Source organism: Brassica napus, chromosome C5, assembly GCF_020379485.1.
Source record: "Brassica napus cultivar Da-Ae chromosome C5, Da-Ae, whole genome shotgun sequence".
Lineage (NCBI taxonomy): Eukaryota > Viridiplantae > Streptophyta > Magnoliopsida > Brassicales > Brassicaceae > Brassica > Brassica napus.
This window is the reverse complement of record NC_063448.1, coordinates 37,169,188-37,180,018: the sequence shown is the minus strand read 5'-3', so window position 1 is coordinate 37,180,018 and position 10,831 is coordinate 37,169,188. Positions and strand designations below refer to the sequence as shown.

Genomic DNA, 10,831 nt, shown 5'->3' with positions numbered 1-10,831 from the left:
TCGCATTTCTATCGCATGACGACAACACAATGGAGCCAGAGCGACCTCTCGCAGCGACACAGCGAGGTCGCTCCCGAAGCATGGAGCGACTACTCGGAGCGACGAGCGGAGGTCGCTCGCATCTTCATCACTCGGGAACGCGAGAACGAGTCCGGAGCGACCTCTCGCAGCGACACAGCGAGGTCGCTCCCGAAGTGTGGAGCGACTACTCGGAGCGACGAGCGGAGGTCGCTCCGCGTCTTATTTCTGCTCGAACTTATGATTTCTCAAGGGCCTTTTGGTCATTTCATGATGCACGTTTTTATTTTCTAAACCTATGTTTTAATACTCTGTAAGCCACCAGGAGGCAGATCTATCTTTGTTCTGAAGAAAACCACCAAAAACCTTGAAAAAGGGGATCTCTTTGATTCATTGATCACATGTTCTACTGTTGATTTCTATTCTATTATCTGTATTTTCTCTGAATGATTAATCTGAAATCCAATATGGGTTTAAGAGGAATCATGGAGATTAGTGAGTAATCACCTTTTGAATTCATGGGTTAGGGAGATTAAGGGTGATTAGGTTAGTTCTAGGATGTTTTAGTGTAGATCATTCTTGTTCCTTGCTAGTAGAGTATTCTTAATGCATCTTCTGAGTTGGCCACTCAAAAGTTGATCAATAGGCATTTCCCACCCGAAAGGTGTTTGATGAAATGCCTGAGACAACTCTCCTAGGCTTTTAGTATACTTTGCCAAAGACATTTGTTGTTAAAGATGCTAAGATAGCTAATAGACTTGTTAGTAATGATTGCTTTCATATTATTCAACCAAAGACATTTGATGTTTGAGATATGTTAGCAAATGAGCATTCATCTAGACATAGAGCTTGCTTAGAATTGTGTCTAGGCTTAAGGTTGATAGTTTGATTGATCATTTGCCATCCTTAGTTCGATACTTGATCACCCAAGGTCTAATCCCTATGCCCATGAGTTCTCTTTTCCCTTAGTCAAGAAAGTATCATTCTGTTATTGCTTTCTAGTATTAGTAGTAGTTGAAAACACATCTAAATCATTGGTTGCACTTAGATTAAGTGAGTACTTGCATTCTCAGTGCTTTGATATCCCTCAGAACTGGTTCGACAATCACTATACTACAACATTTGTCTTAGGAGCCTTGAAAACTCCTAACATCAAATTGGCGCCGTTGCCAAATTCTGAGTAGATTTAAACATTGAGATTTAGTCACTTGCTTGAGACTAAGTCATTTTAATTTTGTTTTGTTACTGATTCTTCTTCTTCACCTACCTTTCACTTTCAGGTGTATGAACTTGAGGAGCAGGGGTCCATCAAACCTAGTTCCAATAGTAGCAGACATCAGAGCTTTTGAGAGGGAGTGTGCTAGAGCTAGAAGAGAAGAAGAACACCAGGCCCACTTGGATATTGATATGGCAGATCCACCGCAAGGGGCAGAACACCAACCGCGGGCAGCTCGACCCATTGGCACTTACGACCGCCCCAACATACATGGTCACAGATTCGGAATCCGAGCACCAGCTGTGGCAGCCAACAACTTTGAGGTCAAGTCAGGACTCCTCAACGTGATCGAGAACAACAAGTATCATGGCTTGGCTCTGGAGGACCCATTTGATCACTTGGATAGGTTCGACAGCTACTGTGGGTTGTCAAAAACCAATGGTGTGTCCGAAGATGCCTTAAAGCTCAAGCTATTCCCTTTCTCTTTGGGGGATAAGGCACGTCAGTGGGAGAAGTCTCTACCCAGCCACTCTATCACCACTTGGGATGAGTGCAAGAGAGCATTCTTGGAGAAATTCTTCTCATCCTCAAGAACTGCTAAGCTGAGAAATGAGATCTCCAGTTTCCAACAGAAGAACTTGGAAGGATTCAGTGAAGCCTGGGAGAGATTCAAGGGCTACCAAGCTCAATGCCCACACCATGGTTTCTCTAAGGAGAGCTTGCTGAGCACATTCTACCGTGGTGCTCTTCCTAAGTACAGGGCCAGACTGGATACAGCTAGCAATGGGTTCTTCTTGGGGAGAACTGAGGAAGATGCAGAGGAGCTGGTTGACAACATGGTAAAGAGTGATGCAGTCTACAGTGGAGACCACGACAGAAGCAGTCGAACAGATGATAAGCAGACGAGGAAGGAGTTGAAAGCTCTACAGGATAAGATAGACATCCTCCTTGCTGATAAAGCCACACAAGAGCAGCTGCACTTTGTTGGTAACCCAAGCCAAGATACACCACCTGTTGTCCATGAGGTTGAGGGCTTGGAAGGTCAGGAAGACCTGTGTTTCATCAACAACAATGGTAGCTGGTACAAAAAAGAGCCCAACTTTCAGTACAACAACTACCAACAGAAATCCTACCCCAACAACCAACAGAGTGGTTATCCGCCTCGAAACAACCAGCAAGGCAGCTATCAACCTCATCAAAACCCCTCATCTGGTTCCTCTGCTCCTCAAGAGAGCAGCACTGACACCCTGCTGAAACAAATCTTGGAGTCTCAGACTAGAAGTGAGAAGCATGTTGGATATGAGTTGAAAAACCTTCATTCCAAGATTGATGGAAGCTACAATGAGCTCAACAACAAGTTCTCACATCTTGCTTCTACAGTCAAGAATTTAGAGAATCAGTTTGCTTCCATGAACACTCACCAGACTCGCCAGCAAGGATCTCTACCTGGAAAATCTGACCAAAACCCCAAGGAGGCCAAAGCTATCACCCTTAGGAGTGGTAAGCAGTTACCTCCTACAACCCTCACCAGGGATGCTGAGAAACTAGGTGAAGAGGTGGCCATCAACTTAGATGATGAAGTGGTGATTGTTGATGAGAAAATCAATGATGAAATCTTGGAGAAGATTGTGGAAGCCAAGGGTAAAGGAAAGGTTGGGGAAGCGAAGAAAACAGTGAAAGATGGTGAAGTTCTTGCTCCAGCAAGTGAGAACTCTTTTGTTCCTCCTCCCTATGAACCCAAACTACCATTCCCTGGTAGATTCAAGAGGCAGCTGCTAGAGAAGTACAAGGCTTTGTTTGACAAGCAAATGAGTGAAGCTCAGGTTGCAATGCCCATCATCGATGCTTTCATGTTGATTCCTCAATACAACAAGTTCCTGAAAGATGTTGTAGCTGCAAAGAATAAGGAAATGGAAAGCATGATGATTCTTACCCATGAGTGCAGTCCATCATCCAAAGGCTTGATGTTCCAGAGAAGTTAGAGGATCCAGGATGCTTCACACTACCTTGTGCTCTTGGACCTATGGTATTTGAGAAATGTCTCTGCGATTTGGGAGCTAGTGTCAGCGTGATGCCTTTGTCTGTTGCAAAGAAGCTGGGATTCACTCAGTACAAGAAGTGTAGACTCTCTCTGGTGTTAGCTGATCGTTCAGTGAAGTACCCTGTGGGCATCTTAGAGGACCTACCTGTGAAGATTGGAAGGTATGAGATACCTACAGATTTTGTGGTGCTTGAGATGGGTGAGGAGGCTCAGGACCCATTGATTCTTGGAAGGCCATTCTTAGCTACAGCAGGAGCAATTGTTAAGGTGAAAGCGGGCACGATTGATCTCCATTTGGGTAAAGGGCATGTTCTCCACTTTGACATCAAGGAGAAAATGAAGAAACCAACTGTGTTCGGGCAAGCCTTCTACATTGAAGAGATGGGCACTCTTACTGATGAGCACCTTGAAGAGTTACCACCTGAGGACGACGAGGAGGGAGCATCTCCCTCTACTCATTCTCCATAGAAGGTAACCCACTACTTTCCCTTGTATATACCATTTCGTTTTTGCATATTAGTTTTCTCTTTTTGGGTATCTCTCTCTCCTTGACAACACAGAGACTGTGTCATTTAAGTTTGGGAGAGGTACCAAGTATTTGATCACGTTTGATTTGATGATTTGAGTCTCATGCATTGCATTATACATATATATTTGCATTAAAAAAAAAAATTCATTTAGTTTGCATCATTGGCATTTCTAGGAGAGTCTAGAGCATATAGGTTGCATTTACTTGCATTGGGAGCAATGATTTGAAATGCCTTGTAAAGAACACTACTTTGCACCTGAGTAGCTTATGCACCTCTCAAAAAGACTTGTATGCTTCGAGCCTTGAAAACTCTTCCTGAAACTTGTTGATTGCTGAAACTCAGTCTTTGAAGCCAACTACAACCTTATTTGAACTAAACGAACTTAATGCTTCTTGCTCATGGTCCCTTGTGTACTGAGTCATGGCTATACACACCTGAGTTGTCACATCCTTTATGCCAATCTTATTCTGACAAACTCTAGTGGTAGACCACTCCCAAAACCTTTCCCTCCTTTTAAGCTTTCATTGTTTGATGAGTGAGGCCTTCTTCGGAAAGTCTTACATGTGCATAATGTTGAGAGTATCGGGAACGACAATGCTTGATCTTCATTCTTGCTAGATTGGGCACTCTATTGTCTAGCTATAGGTGGGGGGTGAGAGTTGTGATTATGATTTGGGAGCAATGAAAAAGGAAAAGAAATGACTCTTTGTGTTTAAGTGAATTGTCTTATTGGGATAAGTAGAAAAACCTCTAGCTCAAGTTATGAAAAGTCTTGGCCCCCATCTAAAAAAAAAAAAAAAAAAAAATATGAAAAGAAAGAAAAGAAAAAGAAAGAAAAAAGGGGCTAGCAAAGTTGTTAGGAGCTAAGTAATGTTTTGAGGTTGTGAAAAATCCCTTGTAGATTTGAAAGAGAAGGAGTTAATGTTCTTAAGATCTTTCGGTGAGAGATGTGAGTTGGGTTTGACATTTGGGAATGATTGTGTAATTGTATGTTTGGGAAAAGGGTAGAACAATGGAGATTGAGCATTGTATGCATGAGTTGATCCCTTTCTTAGATATATTATGTGCAATGTCAAGTCTACTTGTTTTGAGAGTAAACCACCTTAAAGATCATATGTTTTGAACCTCTTGAATCACTTGAATAAAAGCCTTCCCTTACCCAACCAAATGATTTGGACCAACTGACCATTTGCAAGAATTCACCTGATGTTTTGTGCTTAATGAATGTGAGAGTTGGTTGATTTGAATGTGTGGATGCATGATGATGAGTGTAGGGATGAAAAGAGTTCAGATAGACCTAGAGAAGCTAGAGTGTAATAAGAGAGTGTGCTCGTGCTGGATTAGATGTTGAATCGAGTACTAGTTGTGTTTCTTTTGGCTATGAGCTCCCACCTTCAAACCTCTCTCCCTATGAGTTCTAGAAAGTTCACTTGTGGACAAGTAAAAGAACAAGTTTGGGGGAGTTGATATCTTGTATATTTCCATTATCTTATCCATTCATCCATGTGCATTTTGATCATATAGACTAGGATTTAGCCATGTTTAGGTTGCATTTTGCATACATAAGTCTTTATCAGGTATTGGAGTACCACATGGAGTTCTCGGAGACATTTGGGTGTGTTTGGAGCTCGAAAGAGGTGTAAAGATGATCATTGGACGAGCAGAGCGTTGGGAGCGACTTCCCGGAGCGACACCAGCAAGTCGCTCTGACCTGCCTTTTCAGAGCGACCTTACCAGAGCGATGCGGAGAAGTCGCTCGCCATTTCATCCCGGTGGAAGCCGAAAACTGACCCGGAGCGACCTATCAGAGCGACCACTCCAGGTCGCTCCCGAAGCCCAGAGCGACTTGGCCAGAGTGACACCCCGAGGTCGCTCGCATTTCTATCGCATGACGACAACACAATGGAGCCAGAGCGACCTCTCGCAGCGACACAGCGAGGTCGCTCCCGAAGCATGGAGCGACTACTCGGAGCGACGAGCGGAGGTCGCTCGCATTTTCATCACTCGGGAACGCGAGAACGAGTCCGGAGCGACCTCTCGCAGCGACACAGCGAGGTCGCTCCCGAAGTGTGGAGCGACTACTCGGAGCGACGAGCGGAGGTCGCTCCGCGTCTTATTTCTGCTCGAACTTATGATTTCTCAAGGGCCTTTTGGTCATTTCATGATGCACGTTTTTATTTTCTAAACCTATGTTTTAATACTCTGTAAGCCACCAGGAGGCAGATCTATCTTTGTTCTGAAGAAAACCACCAAAAACCTTGAAAAAGGGGATCTCTTTGATTCATTGATCACATGTTCTACTGTTGATTTCTATTCTATTATCTGTATTTTCTCTGAATGATTAATCTGAAATCCAATATGGGTTTAAGAGGAATCATGGAGATTAGTGAGTAATCACCTTTTGAATTCATGGGTTAGGGAGATTAAGGGTGATTAGGTTAGTTCTAGGATGTTTTAGTGTAGATCATTCTTGTTCCTTGCTAGTAGAGTATTCTTAATGCATCTTCTGAGTTGGCCACTCAAAAGTTGATCAATAGGCATTTCCCACCCGAAAGGTGTTTGATGAAATGTCTGAGACAACTCTCCTAGGCTTTTAGTATACTTTGCCAAAGACATTTGTTGTTAAAGATGCTAAGATAGCTAATAGACTTGTTAGTAATGATTGCTTTCATATTATTCAACCAAAGACATTTGATGTTTGAGATATGTTAGCAAATGAGCATTCATCTAGACATAGAGCTTGCTTAGAATTGTGTCTAGACTTAAGGTTGATAGTTTGATTGATCATTTGCCATCCTTAGTTTGATACTTGATCACCCAAGGTCTGATCCCTATGCCCATGAGTTCTCTTTTCCCTTAGTCAAGAAAATATCATTTTGTTATTGATTTCTAGTATTAGTAGTAGTTGAAAACACATCTAAATCATTGGTTGCACTTAGATTAAGTGAGTACTAGCATTCTCGGTGCTTTAATATCCCTCAGAACTGGTTCGACAATCACTATACTACAACATTTGTCTTAGGAGCCTTGAAAACTCCTAACATCATACAACAACAGGGTCTATCAAGACCACAAACACAAAAAGAAAAAAGAAGACACAGATAAAGCGTCAAAGTGCAGAATCTTGACCGACCTCCTCTGGCGTCCCAAAAGCAGAAGGACCGACTGGGTCTTCGGTAGAAGCAACAGTCGGGTGTTCCACCCGAGTAGGAATAGAGACAAGAGAGTCCACAGCAGGAGGCGGAGGAACATCTCTATTCCCGACTTCATCGGTCTTCTCTTCCTCGACGGGCTGCAACGACGACGTCTCCTCGACTCTATCGTCTTCCTCCTCTTCGCCTTCTCGTCCTTCAGAAGAAGAATCCGAGACAAGGACCGGTTCCTCGATGCCCACGTTCCCGGTCTCTTCCTCTCGAACCGGAGTGTTGCCTATCTCAGGGTTGTCCTTCCCGGGGACCTCCTCCAGGTTCTCGTTCTCTGGCCATTCACCAGGGCCACCTCCCTCCGGGACCCCGACGTGCTCAGCCGGGACCGACGTGACATCGACCAATGGCTCCTCCGATGGCTCCTCGGTAATTTCGAGCGAGGTGATGAGCTGAGAAACCGTCCTTGGTCCGATCAAATCTATGTTCGATCCATAAGGATCAAACGACGCTCTAAACCTGTCCTCGACGAAACGAGAAGGGAGAACCAGCAGAGAAAGAGTGAGGTCGCTATCAGACAGCGGACCTACACAAAACTCCGTAGCCTCCGCCCCGTAGAGTTTCTCCTGCTCAGCAAAAACGTCGATCATTTCTTGCAGAATCTCCGTCCCACTTGCTTTTATCATCTCGAGGCACTTCCTCGTCCCCGAAGCTTGACCGTACAGATTCTTCGCTTTCCCAAAGGCATCCAAGCGAGTTAAATGGTCGCGCACGTGACCAAAGCAGCGGTTTGCCTTCTCGATCATAGCAGCTTCGACCCTTTCCCTCTCACGAGTAACCTCGAGCCCCCGGGAGTCTCTCAAGCGTTGCCTCTCTCTGATCAATTTCTCAACCGCAGCGTCCCTTTCCTCGAGTAGCTCAGTCTTCTCCTTTTCAAGGGTCGCAGTCGCTTGCTCCAAACGAGTGTTCTCTCGGGAAAGCTCTTTCTTGGCCGCGCCGGCGGATTTGAGCTTACCCTCCAGCTCTTCGAACTGCACTCAAAGAACTTCTTTCTCCTTCGCAGCCTTCTCGTTAGCCTTCTTATGCTCGGCCCTTACCCTCTCAATGGCCTTCAATCTTGCTTGAGCGAGCTTCTCCGAAGATCCCAACTGGATCATCGTCTGCTTCAGGGCGCTGTCGTATTTCTCAACAAGGAAGTTCATGCTCCCGTCACTCTGTAAAACAAAAAACACGGACCACGTGAGATGGATGAACCCAATAAATCAAAGAAGGAGATGAAAGGTGAAAGGTAGCGCAGATACCTGCGCTCTCGAGGAAGCAGCATCGATGTATTCATTCCTGAAGTAAAGGTCTTCCAGTTGCGGCATCTCCTTCGTCCCACCACGAATTTGACGCGTCAGCTCCGCACACCTAAGGGGATTAAGGATCAGGGGAGTTGTCTCGTTGTAGGAGAACTCGACGCGATCAGGGAATTCAACCCTCTTTCTCTTCGCTACGGAACCTTCAGATCCAGACCTTTTTCTCGCAGAAGAGTCTGGAGTAGACCTCGCGGGCTCATCACCAGAACCTCCTTCTCGCGAGCAGGTTTTCCTCCTTTCCTCTGACAGTTTTCCAGGAGTACCGCTGGTCTCCCCAACAGCGTCGACTATGGCCGCGTCAGCAGCGTTCACGTCGGAGGTAGAAGGACGGGGATCTGCCTCAACAGACCTTTTAGTTGTCTTCCTGGGGTGACCATCTGATGTCGCCCCGACTAAAACGGCCTCCTGCCCTTCTGCCCCGCCACGAGACCTTTCTCTCCCATCCTTCTTCTTTCTGGACTTCGAACCTTCGGAAGTCGCATCGAGGGGAGCAGACTCTTCGGGAGGAACCTCGTCAGTCACTCCCACCTTAGTCCTTTTGGTCTTTTTCTTCTTCTTGGGATAAGAAGCAGAAGTCTCTGACGTGCCCCCCTGATCGGTTGCAATAGGGCCCTCCTCTCTGGAGGCTCCTTCTCTGGAGGCCCCTTCTCGGGAGGTTCCACCTCCTTCAGAAGTGACGTCAACTCCGGAGTTAGACGGTCCCTGAGGATCGACTGTAGTCGACTTCTTCCTGAGCAGTTGCAATTTTCCTTTTAACAGAGCGCTTAGATCCGGAACTCCGTCCATTTCTCTGGCTTTGTCGAGAAGTCTCTGTTGTTTGCGAGTAAACAAAGGGAGGCGCGATTTACGGGGACCGAGAACGCAAGGAAGCCTCGACTCCCAATCAACTGCAAAAGGGGAGAATCAACGTGAAAAATCGCAAAAGGAAACTCGAGTAGGCCCTAAAAACAATCAGCAGGCTTACCTCTAGCGATCCTAGCTTGCTGACGACGTATCCACTCCCGACTAAGATCCGGCCAACGAAGATGACTATGCGCCGCGATCGCTTGAGCACTTTCGAAAAACTTCTCGGGATAGGCGATCGTATTCGGATGACGAACTGCAAATACAAGGATAAGAAAAGTTAGAACTAACGACTAAAACAAAACTCCAACAGACGAGTCTCTACCGAGTTGCCGGTTCCACAGAACGCGGTAGTCGTCCCCCGGTGGCTCTTCGAAAGCGTGTTCATCAGATTTCACAAAGAAATACGCGCGTTGCCAATCCTGCGTCTTATTTGGATGACCGGTCAAGACGTTGTAGTTCGAACGCATTTTCACCGAGAAGATCCCGTTCGGCTCCGCCTTCGTGAAAGTCAACTCCTCGAAGACCCTCACGCTCATCGAGATGTCCATCTCAGCTGCCATTACCATTAGCATGACGGCTATTCGCAGCGACCCGTTCAAAAGTTGAGAGATGGCAATGTCTCGGCGGAATGCGTAGGACGTCACTAACCGGGGAATCGGGAACCATAGCTTCGTATGATTCCCGAAATAGGACTCATACACACATTCGTAACCGACCGGAGGCGACCAGGGACGCTGCTCGGCAGACGGAATGATGTAAGTAACGCCAGCACCACTGCTCGCCCTTAACAGATCCCTCACGGTATGATGAGAAGCAGAAGATCCAAACACGTTCCCCCACGACTGAGCCCGTGGGTCCTGTAGCAGTCCGGGTGGCAGCGGAGCAAGCTCTTCGAAGATCCCACCAGGATGGTAAATAGTTGGGCGACAGTCTATCTGGTCGAAACAAACTCTCTTGCGGACCTGCCTCAAAGGCGTCAGAGACCGATCAGACTCATCAGTGTCGCCACGTTCGGAACCAGTCGCAGTATCGCCTTGATCTCTCCCTCTATCCTCACTTCCGCTCACATCACTGCCCCCGACTTCAACATGATCGGCGTCTTCATCACGAATCATCCTATGAGCATCAGCGACCAAAAGACGCTGAGATAGAGTCATGTTTTCCGTGTCCCGAAGAGCATCGCGATGAATCAAGTCGAAATCGTCCAGAGGACTACCGGTCGCTGACACATCTCTGGTCGGACTCGGAGAATCTGCGATGTCCTTCCCTTCCTCTTCTTGCTACAATTGACTTCTCGGAGGCATGTTCCTTAATTCAGGGGACGACTACAACCGCCGAACGATACCAAAGAGTCTATACGAAGAAAAACCTATCTAGAGAGAGAAAGCAAAAGTAGAGAGAAGGGAGAGAAAACGGGATACCTGAATCTGCAGAGAAGAATGACGAAAGCAAAGGAAAGAGGCCTATTTATAGCAAAAACGAAGGCACGTTCTCCGAGCACAATCATTAGGTCTACACAGGCCTAAATGGGCCTCAAAAGGCCGCCTAAATGCCCAGAAACCTACTCGCGACGGTTCGGTTTCTCGCTCGAACCGATTTTCAATCAGGTTGCCAGGCCGGAATCAATTCCTGGTCTTGATTTAAACCGGTCCCCGGTTAACCAGCAAAACCGATCCCCG

At 46.3% G+C, this 10,831-nt stretch overlaps 1 non-coding gene across 1 annotated transcript; it reads right to left on the bottom strand.

Moving 5' to 3' along the window:
• Nucleotides 1-1,833: 1,833 nt before the first annotated feature.
• LOC125588027 lies at nt 1,834-1,940 on the bottom strand. Its single transcript, XR_007324423.1, has one exon. It is a non-coding gene; the product is annotated as a small nucleolar RNA R71 (small nucleolar RNA).
• Between the last annotated feature and the right edge of the window lie 8,891 nt (nt 1,941-10,831).